This window comes from Sinocyclocheilus grahami, unplaced genomic scaffold (assembly GCF_001515645.1).
Source record: "Sinocyclocheilus grahami isolate Dianchi unplaced genomic scaffold, SAMN03320097.WGS_v1.1 scaffold1673.1, whole genome shotgun sequence".
In the NCBI taxonomy this organism is placed as follows: domain Eukaryota; kingdom Metazoa; phylum Chordata; class Actinopteri; order Cypriniformes; family Cyprinidae; genus Sinocyclocheilus; species Sinocyclocheilus grahami.
Genome location: NW_015506852.1, coordinates 52109 through 63497, shown reverse-complemented (window position 1 = coordinate 63497; position 11389 = coordinate 52109). Strand labels below are relative to the sequence as shown.

The 11389-nt window shown below is 36.1% G+C and overlaps 1 pseudogene; it reads right to left on the bottom strand.

The window, feature by feature from the left end:
• Nucleotides 1-896: 896 nt before the first annotated feature.
• The window catches only part of LOC107571947 (GTPase IMAP family member 8-like), an 11028-nt pseudogene continuing 535 nt past the window's right edge, over nt 897-11389 (bottom strand).

Genomic DNA, 11389 nt, shown 5'->3' with positions numbered 1-11389 from the left:
TTATGGGGCTGTCACGTGATGAACGAACGACTCAAACCCGAAGACTCGAGAGATGAACTAATCAATTATCTTTCCGGCTCAGACTGCATTGGTTAAGCTTATGGGGCTGTCACATGATGAACGAACGACTCGAAAAACCTGAAGACTCGAGAGATGAACTAATCAATTCTCTTTCCGGCTCAGACTGCATAGGTTAAGCTTATGGGTCTGTCACGTGATGAACAAACGACTCAAACCCGAAGTGAGGTGAGCTAATCATAGACTGAAGACCCAGGTAAACAATGAATTAATCTTTTCTGTTTCTTATAGCACGTTTGTATTGTTTGTAGTGTGATCAACGTTTGCGTAAGTAGTAGACATGTTAGGGAAGTAACACGTAACATTTTCATTATATTTTGCTAAAATGAACAAAATGACTCGAAAAAGGATTCGTTAATTTTGCTGAACGAAACTCAAATGTCCGAGTCGGTAAAATGATCCGAACTTCCCATCACAACTCGTCGCTCCAGCCTGGACACACGGCATCACAGTATGGTGAGGGGCGTAACATTTCCGTCACACGCTTGAAGTATTCGGCCAATCACAATGCACTAGATAGCTGGCCAATCACAGCACACCTTGCTTTTCAGACCGATGAGCTTTGTAAAAATCTACGCGTTTCAGAAAGGCGGGGCATAGAGGAGAAACAATAATGTACAGTATGTGGAAAATAATGTGTTTTTTAACTTTAAACCGCATAAACACATTTCATTACACCAAATACACAAAATAATGTTCTTTTTAGCAACATCACATGACCCCTTTAAATATTTATATATAAGTATGCATGAAACAGAAAATGAAACATAAGGCATTCATATTGTTGTTTGACACTCGTATTTATGCCTTGAAAACAATCACAGAATGACACAGCCGCTTGTTTTAATTTTCAGTTTTTCAACTTCTTGTTGCAGCTCCTTTATTTCAGCTCCTTTCTGCTCCTGCAGGTGCTGATAGAGTTTCTCCAGTAATTCCTGTTGTTTCTGACGTTCTTCCAGCATCTCACTGAGCTCCTGAACGTGCTGCTCTTTTCTCTCTCTGAAATCATTCAGTTCTTCTGCTTGTTTTCTGGCTTCAGCCTCATGTTTCTTCTTTATGACTTTTATTTTCTCTTCATATTCCTTTTTTATTTCGTCTCGCACTTTCTCTTCTCTTTCTTTCCTCTCCTTCTCCTCCTTTTCTCTTCTCTTGATCTCATCTTCTTGCTCTCGTTTCAGATCATCATGCATTTTCTCCCATCTCTTACTCTCTTCCTCTCGTCTCTCATCATCATCTCGTTTTCTTCTCTCCCACTCCTCTTTTCTCTCTCGTTCCAGTCTTTCATAATGTCTGTCCATTTCGTTTTTTTTGTCTTTATATTCTCTCTCCTTTTCTTCTCTCTCTCTTCTCTGTTTCTGTCTCTCCTCCTCGATCTTCTGTCGCTCTTCTTCTCTCTCTCTTTCAAATCTCTTTCTCATTTTCTCCAGTTCTTCTTGTTTTTCTCTCAGTTGTTCCTCGTGTTTCTCTTTTCTCTTTCTTTCCTCTTCCTCGCGTTCTCTCATCTGTCGTTTCTTTTCATCCTCCCATTCTCTCTGCTGTCGTTTAATTTCCTCTTGAATCCCTTTTCTGTCATTTTCAGCCTCTTTTATTTTTCTCACCCATTCTTGTCTCTCTTTCTCTTCTTCTTCATTCCTCCTTTTTTCCTCCAAATCTCTCTTTTTCATTTCCTCTTCTTGATTCATCTGTAATTCTGCAATAATGCGTTTTTGCTCATTTTTCATCGTTTCTTGATCTTGTCTGTATTTTTCTTCCCTCTTTCTATCTTCTTCTTCTCTTTGTTTTTGCTGTTTTTCATACGGTGTTCTCTGGTTTTCAGTCTCTTGCTTCATCTTTTCGATTTTGCTATGATATTCGTCTCTTTGCTGTTTTTCCTCTTCTGATCGTTTCTGGTTTTCAATCTCTCGTTTCTTCTGCTCCGTTTTCTCTTTCTCTTCAAACTCTTTTCTGAGTTTTTCCTCTTTTTCTTTTAGTTGATTCTCCATTTTCATTCTCTCTTCATCTGCTCTCTGTTTCTCCTCCTCGAGTCTCTTCATCAGGTTTTTCTTTTCCAGCTCATATTTGGCTTTTAATGCCTCATTTTGTGCCTCAATCTCTTTCTCTTTCTTTCAGTATTTCCTCCATTCTCTTTTTAATTGACATCTCTGACTCCTCAAACATGCTGTTAGTGAAGTATCGACCGTCATTAGTATTTTTCACCTCTTCTATCATGTTTAACAGTTGAATCACTTGAGTTTTGTCTCGTTTTTCTTTATTATTGAAGACCAGGAATCTGTTTCCACAATCTCTGATCAGTTTCTTGAGTTCAGCACAATTATAATTATTCACATAATCTTTTATGGATTCATCAGCCAGTTCATCTCCTCTAGTGAACAGAACGATGCTGAACTGAGCAGCTTTATGACCAAAGATCTGCTTTATCAGATCCATAGTGTCCATTGACTCTTTGGTGAATCTTCCCAAACTCAACACAATGACGAACACATGAGGTCCAGGTGACGACATTGAAATGCATTTCACTATTTCTTCCACCACTCGATCATTTGACAGTGTCGTGTCGAAGAGACCTGGGGTATCAACAACAGCTACTGATCGACCATCAGTCTGACCAAACCCCTTCTCACAAACTGTCGTCACTGAATCTGGTCTTAATTGGCTGTGAAACTTATTTCTTCCTAGAATAGTGTTTCCTGTTGCACTTTTCCCACTTCCTGTCCTCCCAATCAGCACAATCCTCAAACACTCCTGATCGTGTGCTTCACCTTCAGCACCTGAAAAATTAAGTTGGTGGAATTCATGTATTGATACATATATTGCAGATTCGAGTCTGGTGTTTTTCAGTCAAATCATATGGCAATGTCTCTGATTGTTTTCAGTTTTATTCGCTGGGTAAGAATCAAGTCAGAGGGGATTTTTAGCTTCTGAAATGCTAGTAACATTTCTAGAAGTCTGCTGTCATTCTGATAGGTTGATCTGCTACTAAGTTTGGGTGGTCTAAGAAGCTCTGTTCAGGATACAAACTTTTGGAAATAAAATGCAGAAGTTTACACATGAGGTCCTTTCGCACCACGGGAACCTTTTCATAGTACCAGAACTAATTGTGGAACTACCCACTTTTTGGCGTTTTAGCACAGCCGGAACCGGGTGCGATTTTAGTACCGGACTGCCGCAAAGCCGACCTCATACGTCATTCCCCCGGAACTACTTCCTTGTAAAACAGTGAGTGCAAGCTACATTAAAGTGATTATTATGTTTTGAATATGGATATTTTTCTTACAAAAATGCATTGATTCGCTACAGAAGGCCTTTGTTCACCCCCCGGAGCCGTGTGAGATACTTTTTTTTATGGATGGGCGATTTTTATTTAAGCTCTTTTGGACTGAAGCAATGCAACACCCGCTGAGTGGCATTAAACAGCTTGAAAGATCAAAGACAATTGTTAATATAACTCCGACTGGATTCGTCTGAAAGAAGAAAGTCATGTACACCTAGGATGCCTCAGGGGTGAGTAAAACGCAGCCTAATTTTCATTTTTGGGTGAACTAACCCTTTAACTTAGCATGTTTCTTAAATATCTGCAAACATATTATGGTATTTTTATGCTTTAGTAGAGTCAAAAACTTACATACAGCACCTTTAAGAGGGCAGCTTATTGATTGACTGTCTTGCGCATCAATTGACTCAGGATATGAACAGTTTAGGCCAATTTGATTTACAAGTTCAACTGGCTCACTAAAAAGTACAGATTCAAAAGAATGATTCATTCATGAATTTTTAAGCACAAGATTTAAGAGTGAGATTTGACTCACTGTCAGTACTGAGGATGGAGATTAATAAATGCTTAAATTTGCGACATGTGGCTTCTGAATGTTGATTCCAGTGGACAAATAAAATGGTTTAGTTTTAAAATCATTTTAAGTTTTTTTTTTTAGGGGGGGTCAGTTTTTAAGGCAAAACTCGGGTTCCACACTGGTCAAACAAATGTATATCTTTAGATGTCTTCAATACATCAATATTGCATTATTTAGCGTCTTTGTACACATAAGTGAATATAGATGCACTAGAACAACACTTCATGTAATATATATATATATATATATATATACATATATGTGTGTGTGAATACTGATAGTCAGTTGCATATTCACTGCATGTGGAATTACTTTGTGAACAAATTTCCAATTCCATGACCGTAAATGACAGTAATTACTTTACTCTTACTCCTTACTCACCTTCTGACTGAATTTTCTGCTCCAACTCTTTGATTTTACTCTTCATTTCACTCAGTTTTTCCTCTAGATCATTCCTGACTCTGTTCTCCTGAGCTTTCACATACGTCTGTAGTGAATACGGTTCAGTCTTCATGTTCTCTATATAATCCAGCAGTTCTGGGATCTGTCTTGAGTTTTCAGGTTCATTAAACCCCATCACTGTGTACTGACCTCTACAGCGACTGATTAACCTCTGAGATTCTGTGCTGGATTTGACAAAATCTAACGCAAGTCCTTCAACACTGAGCTCCGATGTGAAAAGCAGCATGAAATGCTGTTTGGAGTAAAAAGTCTTCTGGATCTTCTCTATTTCTGCTTTCTCTTCATCAGTCAGTGGAGCAACAGGAATGACAATGATGAAAACATGAACTCCAGGATCACAGAGAGACACACAGGTGAGAGTCTGACGCATCACTTCCTCCTCTGAGAGCCGACTGAGAGCTGGAAGCTCCACCAGACTGATCAGACGACCGTGAGTCTTCTCCTCTTTCTTCACACACTCTTCACTGCTTGCTTTCTGATCTGGAGGTTTTATCTTCTTCCCTCGTAAAAGTTTGGACACAGAGACTTTAAATGTTGGATTACTTCCACACAGAACCAGGTTCAGCTTCTGTTTTCCAGATGAATTTGCTGACACTGAAAAAACAAATTAAGAGCTTTGGTATAGCACACTTTCTTAAAGGGATAGTTCACCCAAAAAAGAAAATTCTGTCATTGATTACTCACCCTCATGTCGTTCCAAACCCATAAGACCTTCGTTCATCTTCAGAACACAAATTAAGATATTTTTGATGAAATCCGAGAGTTTTCGGACCCTGCATAGACAGCAATGCAACTACCACATTCAAGGCCCAGAAAGGTAGTAAGGACATCTATAAAATAGTCCATGTGACATTAGTGGATCAACCGTAATTTTACGAAGCTACGAGAATACTTTTTGTGCACAAAGAAAACAAAAATAACGACTTGCGCCTGGTTTTTAAGCACCCGCATGCGTCGCAGTACTGTCGTGAACGTGCATCGAACACTGACACGGAAGAGAAGAAACTGTTGAATAAAGTTGTTATTTTAGTTTTCTTTGTGCATAAAAAGTATTCTCGTTGCTTGTAAAAAATTAAAGTTGAACCACTGATGTCAAGTGGACTATTTTAACGATGTCCTTACAACCTTTCTGGGCCTTGAACGTGGTAGTTGTTTTGCTGTCTATGCAGGATCACAAAGATTTCATCCAAAACATCTTAATTTGTGTTCTGAAGATGAACGAAGGTCTTACGGGTTTGGAACAACATAATTTTCCTTTTTGGTTGAACTATCCCTTTAACACTTCTTGTGTTAAGTTATATTGTATGTAGCTTACTATGGTTTAATCAACTTACTGTTGGGACGAATATGAATATCTGGATTTTTCTTTCTTAAATTGGCTGGGGCAAAAGTAAACAAGTAAAAATGTAATAAATATCTAAGCAATATAAAACAATGTCCCCACATGCTGTATCCTGACATTCTGACAACACAAGCGTAACGGTTAAGGATCAAGTATCTTTTTGTTTTTTGCACTAAATCATTATGCTGCTTTTATTTTCTGTTCTTCATTCTGTTCAAAGAGTTAACAATTGTTCCCGTTCCTCTTTTAATCCTGGTCTCCTAGCTCCTTGTCATATGATTTGTTTGAATTCTATAAGTTTGAGTTTAACAAATATTAAAGATGGCAGTTTTAATTCAACTTTTTTTTTTTTTTTTTTTACAACACACTTGACACAGTCAACAGAGTAAAAGTTACACAGTGGTTGGACAAAATAATTTAGGGTTCATGTCATTTGTTTAGACTGCAGTGAACAAAATCAACATTTCTTTTATCTTTCCTTTATCTTTTAATTGTCTTTATTCTGTAATTTGACACATTATTTTGTCCAACCCCTGTAAGTACTGATCAGACTGTGCAAAGACAAATGTTTAATTGCACACTATATAAACTGAGTTCATTTTCACAACATTAAAAGAGCAATTCTGAAAACTTACAAAAGAGTCTTCCTTCACCACTTCTCCTTTTCTGTTTTCCATCATTATTGTGGTGAGAGCTCTTCTTGTTTTCTTCCTCTGAATTGAGCTGCTCTTCATCCACAGACGATCCTACAACATCATGAAATATGTCACATGTGAGATAATCTTCCTCGTTTTCCTTGAGTATCTTATCAACCCTTTTAAATATGTCTGCTTGCAATTCTGGCTTTATTTCATCCAGCTGAAGATGTCCTCCTCCACACTCCTTTATTAACTGATGAATGTCTCCAGAGCATTGCCTACAATTAACTGTTCAGGATGGCTGATTATGGAACTAATTATTGATCTGTATGTCTCTTTATCAGTCGTGAGAACAATGGCGCGTCTAATCGCATCCTCACTGAATTCTTTCAGCACATATTTCACTCTTCCCATGTCCTCCTCAGTGAAGTCTTTATACTGCAGTATGAGTATGAATGCATGAGGTCCTGGATCAGACAGATTCACACAGTCTCTCACTGTTTGTGTGATCTGATGGTCTGAGAGGTTAGGACTCAGCAGATGAAGGGTGTTAATGACTGTGACGTGTCTGTCCTTCACCATTCCACCGATTTTCATCACACTGAGCTGCTCTAAAGCTGTAGGTTCTTCATTCTCACGCAGATCTATTCCCAGGATTAAGTTTCTGGCTCTGCTGTTTTCTGATAGATTCTTCCCCAGAAGAACAATCCTCAGATCACTCACTAGAACACACAAAATGCATACCGCAAAGTTAGAAACACTAAAAATCTGCAGCAATACCACAACACTGACCATTTAAAATTTTCATTTAAATGTACATTTTCATATTTACATTACTGAATATAAAAATGAGAAATGGTTTGGTTGTGTAAAATAATTTACATTTCACATTACAGCGTGAATCCTCAACAAACCGTTTACTGAATGTAAGAACAAAATATGCAGTCATATTTACATTGTACCTATGAGTTATAATCTATAATTTAATTGACTTACTCGTAGGAGGATCACTTAGACTTTGCCGCCTTCGCCTGTCTGAAAATAAAATCATCCATATGACGCATAACAATCAAACCTTTATAAATCATGACTTTAATTTGTGAATTAGAGAACATATGAAGGCTGCCTATTATAAGCTGATGAACAGATCAACGACAGAACGTGAACAAACGAGTGAACAAACAAGTGTCCGTAAAGTGTCTGTTTTTTTCAGTATTTTAAACTTACGTAGGTCGAACTCTTTCGCTGCATGTGATGTGACTGCATCTATAAAACCAAGCAGAACACAAAATAATCATCTCAAAACTAAAAACTAAACTAAAACATGTCTATATCCAAGTGACAAACCCGCTGCATATTTTATCAATTCTTGATGAATTACATCCACTTCAAGAAAATGTTACTTATTAATGGATTACCTTTATTTTTCCCGGAACATTCAGTGACGTCACTAAATGGCGATGACACAACTATAAGAGCATCGTTCACTATACAGCCTAGGTTTTCAAACCCTGGCTCAAAAATGGGTCGCCAGGATGATTTAAGGCAAATATACGTAAGTTACATTAAAAATAACAAAATTTGTTTCCATAAAAATAAAATACAATCATAATCTATATAGAAAAGGTATAAATATACAAAATTTATCTGACATAAATAATTAACAGATATAAAACAGATTTGAGGTGCGGCGATCCGCAAACAGAGCTGCGTTCAGCCCCGACCAAACGGTGCAAAACGTTTTTTAAACGGAAACGGTGGTGAGTTGAACACTCTGTTCTGATGACGCAAGAGTTGCATCTATGGCAGCTGAGAAGGCCATTCTTTGTCTTCTTTTTGAAGAATTTTCGGAGCCTGATGAAATCGGTATAAATATGTGTTTAATACTACAAAATACGCTCGATGTTACAGTCACTGTCCTTGCCCTCCAGAATAAAAGAGAGCATCCCAATCAAATGAAGGGATTTGTGGAAACTGTGGTTCCTAATTATTGTGATCCAACATTTGCCTCACATTTCAGGATGAAAAGACAAACATTTCAGGTGAAGGATAATCCACTTCTTACCTCCGAGACTGTGTTATGATCTATATGAGCTTATTATTTTTATTGTGAGTATTAGGCTTATCATTATTGCTGATCACTGTTGTTGTGCTATTGTAATATTTGCCATTATATAATCAGAGGGGTATAGAAAAGTTTATGAAAGTGTCACTCCATAATACAATAGCAAAATATATAAATATGTATAGTATTTTTATGTTACATTAATCAGTGTCTAGCACACCTTCCTAAGGAAAGAATATGGACCAGAAGACATTGCAATTACTAAATGATATTTAGACAGACTTAAAGAAGTTCCAGATCTATACTTGTGCTCTTATTATTTCAGTTATTTTGCCTTTAATGTAAACAAACATGTGCAAACAATATACTTGCTCTTGTGAGTTATACTTGCTCTTTGCGAGCTGTCTCTTTAATACCGCGTGGTTTACATACATGTTGCTGCTGATTGGGCTGACATGTTTGACACATCCACCAAACAAGAGAAAACGCATCTCAAACCCCGTTGCACACCGTTTCCAGGAAACATGTCGTTCAACCCGGAAACCATGGCAAAACGTTGCACACCGGTTTGAGCTTGAACTTGCCCCTGGTTCACGGAAAGGAAACCAAGAACCTAGATGACAGAACACGCATCCTGTTTGTTTGCTTAATTACAAGACACAAACGTTCTTTTTATTGCGAGTGTGCAAAAATAAAAGTAAAATAAAAGTAAAAATTAACATTTTATCCAAAGCGACTTACAAATGAGGACAATGGAAGCAATCAAAATCAACAAAAGAGCAATGATAAGCAAGTGCTATAACAAGTGCTCAGCTTAACGTAGTACACGTAGCAAGTTTTTTTTTTATTATATAGGCCTAATAAATAAAAAGAAAACAGATAGAATAGAAAAAGAATAGAGCAAGCTAGTGTTAGAGGCCATTTTTGCTTTAGTTAATTGTATAATAAATAAAAAGAAAAGAAATAGGTAGAATACAAAAAGAATAGAGAAGCTAGTGTTCGTTTTATTATTATTATTATTATTATTATTATTATTATTATTATTATTATCACTTTGCGGGTTATCTTACTCTTATCTGTATGACCAAAAATGGAGTAGGCCTAGGCTATTTAATGTGTCATCTGTTTGATCGCCGCGCGCACACACACACACACACACACACACACACACACACACACATATTATAGCAATTCAAACTTGCCATTGCAGTCTGTTCATTATCAAAATAAAATACAGTCAGCCAAACATATCAATTTAAAGAGTCCATAGCATAACCAGTCTACAGCTGCTGTTATGCCAAGTGCATTTTTGCGCATATGAAGAGGATGATTTTTTCCCGTCGTTATGCGAACGCGCACAAAGTCTAGTCTACATTCCCTTACCAAAAAGTAGTATACTTCAAGTTTGTTTTATTAAGTATACTTAAGTAAAGTTCAAGTATATTTTTAAGTATACTTTATGTAGCAAGTATACAAATATCAGTGTACTAGTAGTATACTTGTAAGTGTACTATTTCAATACTCCTTGGGACTAAATTTGCCCACTTTCTAGTATATAAAAGTATACTTTTAAGTATACTTTAAGTATAACAGTAGTAAACTTTGAGTACACAACTAGTTTACATCAAAATTTTTAGCTCGTAGTGCAACTATACTAAAAGTGAACTTATAGGTATACTGATAGTTTACTAATTAAACACTTTCTTAGCATTTTTAGTACACTTTGAAGTATAATCTCAGTAAACTACTAGTTTAGTAGTTTTATACTGCAAGTATACTCGTAAGTTTTCTTTAAGTGAACTTTACATCATACTTTAAGTATACTACTATGTCCCTATTTAGGTATTAATTTTTATATATTTTGTTACATGAATATCTGAACATATAAACATCAAAGAACAGGGCATCTGCTTGTAAACAAAAACATTTTATTCTAGCTTCATGCATTCTTTTTTAAAACACTTGAATGTGGATAAGTTTCGTGAATAAAAAATAAAGAAATAAACAACATTTTGAACAAAAAGCTGAAAAAAGACTATGAATTGGATTCAGAATGATAATCAAAACGTAGATAAAGTCGACCAACACCCCAAAGCTTGAAAGTCATTATTACCTCTTCATTGGTCGACATTTTATTCCATAACGTTACACAGTTTTGATGCTGTTTTATGTATGATGATCGTGTTAGATTACATGTGGAAGCATCTGTTGTTTCGGTTTCTTCTTCACTTGTGTTTTTTGGAAATTCTGTACAGAAGATGTGTACTAGCACCCCCTACAGTATAACAATGAAAACACGGATTCTAGGAGCACAATTATAGCTAAAATATATTTAGACTTTTTCTAAGTATAAGTCAAGTATACTTAAATGTCATTTTAAAGTATATTTCTGAGAAGTACATAAAGCCCATTTCTGAGAAGTACATAAAAAGTAGACTAAAAGTATACTTTCCTATTTTAAGTTTAAAAGAAGTATACTAATAGCCCACTTGAATAAACTTCTTTTTGCAAGGGTTATAAATAATAGTTTAACATTGAAATACATTGCAAATATGGAAACATTGGATTTGTGGCGAATGAGAGAGGTACGTGAGGCCAATGGTAGCCTAGCCTATTTCAGTTTCGCTTTGTTTTGGTTTCTTTAGCTTTATATTTTTTTCATTCTTGATCTGTTCTGCATACCGTTACATTGAAATGATTTGTTTTGGAGTGAGGGTAACTAGGCTATGATTATAGTGTTTATAATATTTATACATTATTACATTTCACTTTATTTGGTATTATTTCTGGTATTATTACAGAAATGCACTTGTTAATGCCGGATCTTTAAAAACAAATACCAGAACGCAAAAATCCAAAATCTAACATTTTTCAGAACAGGATCCGGCAGGATCTGGCTCAAAGTAAGCACTGTATGTATATATATATATATATATATATATATATATATGTATAC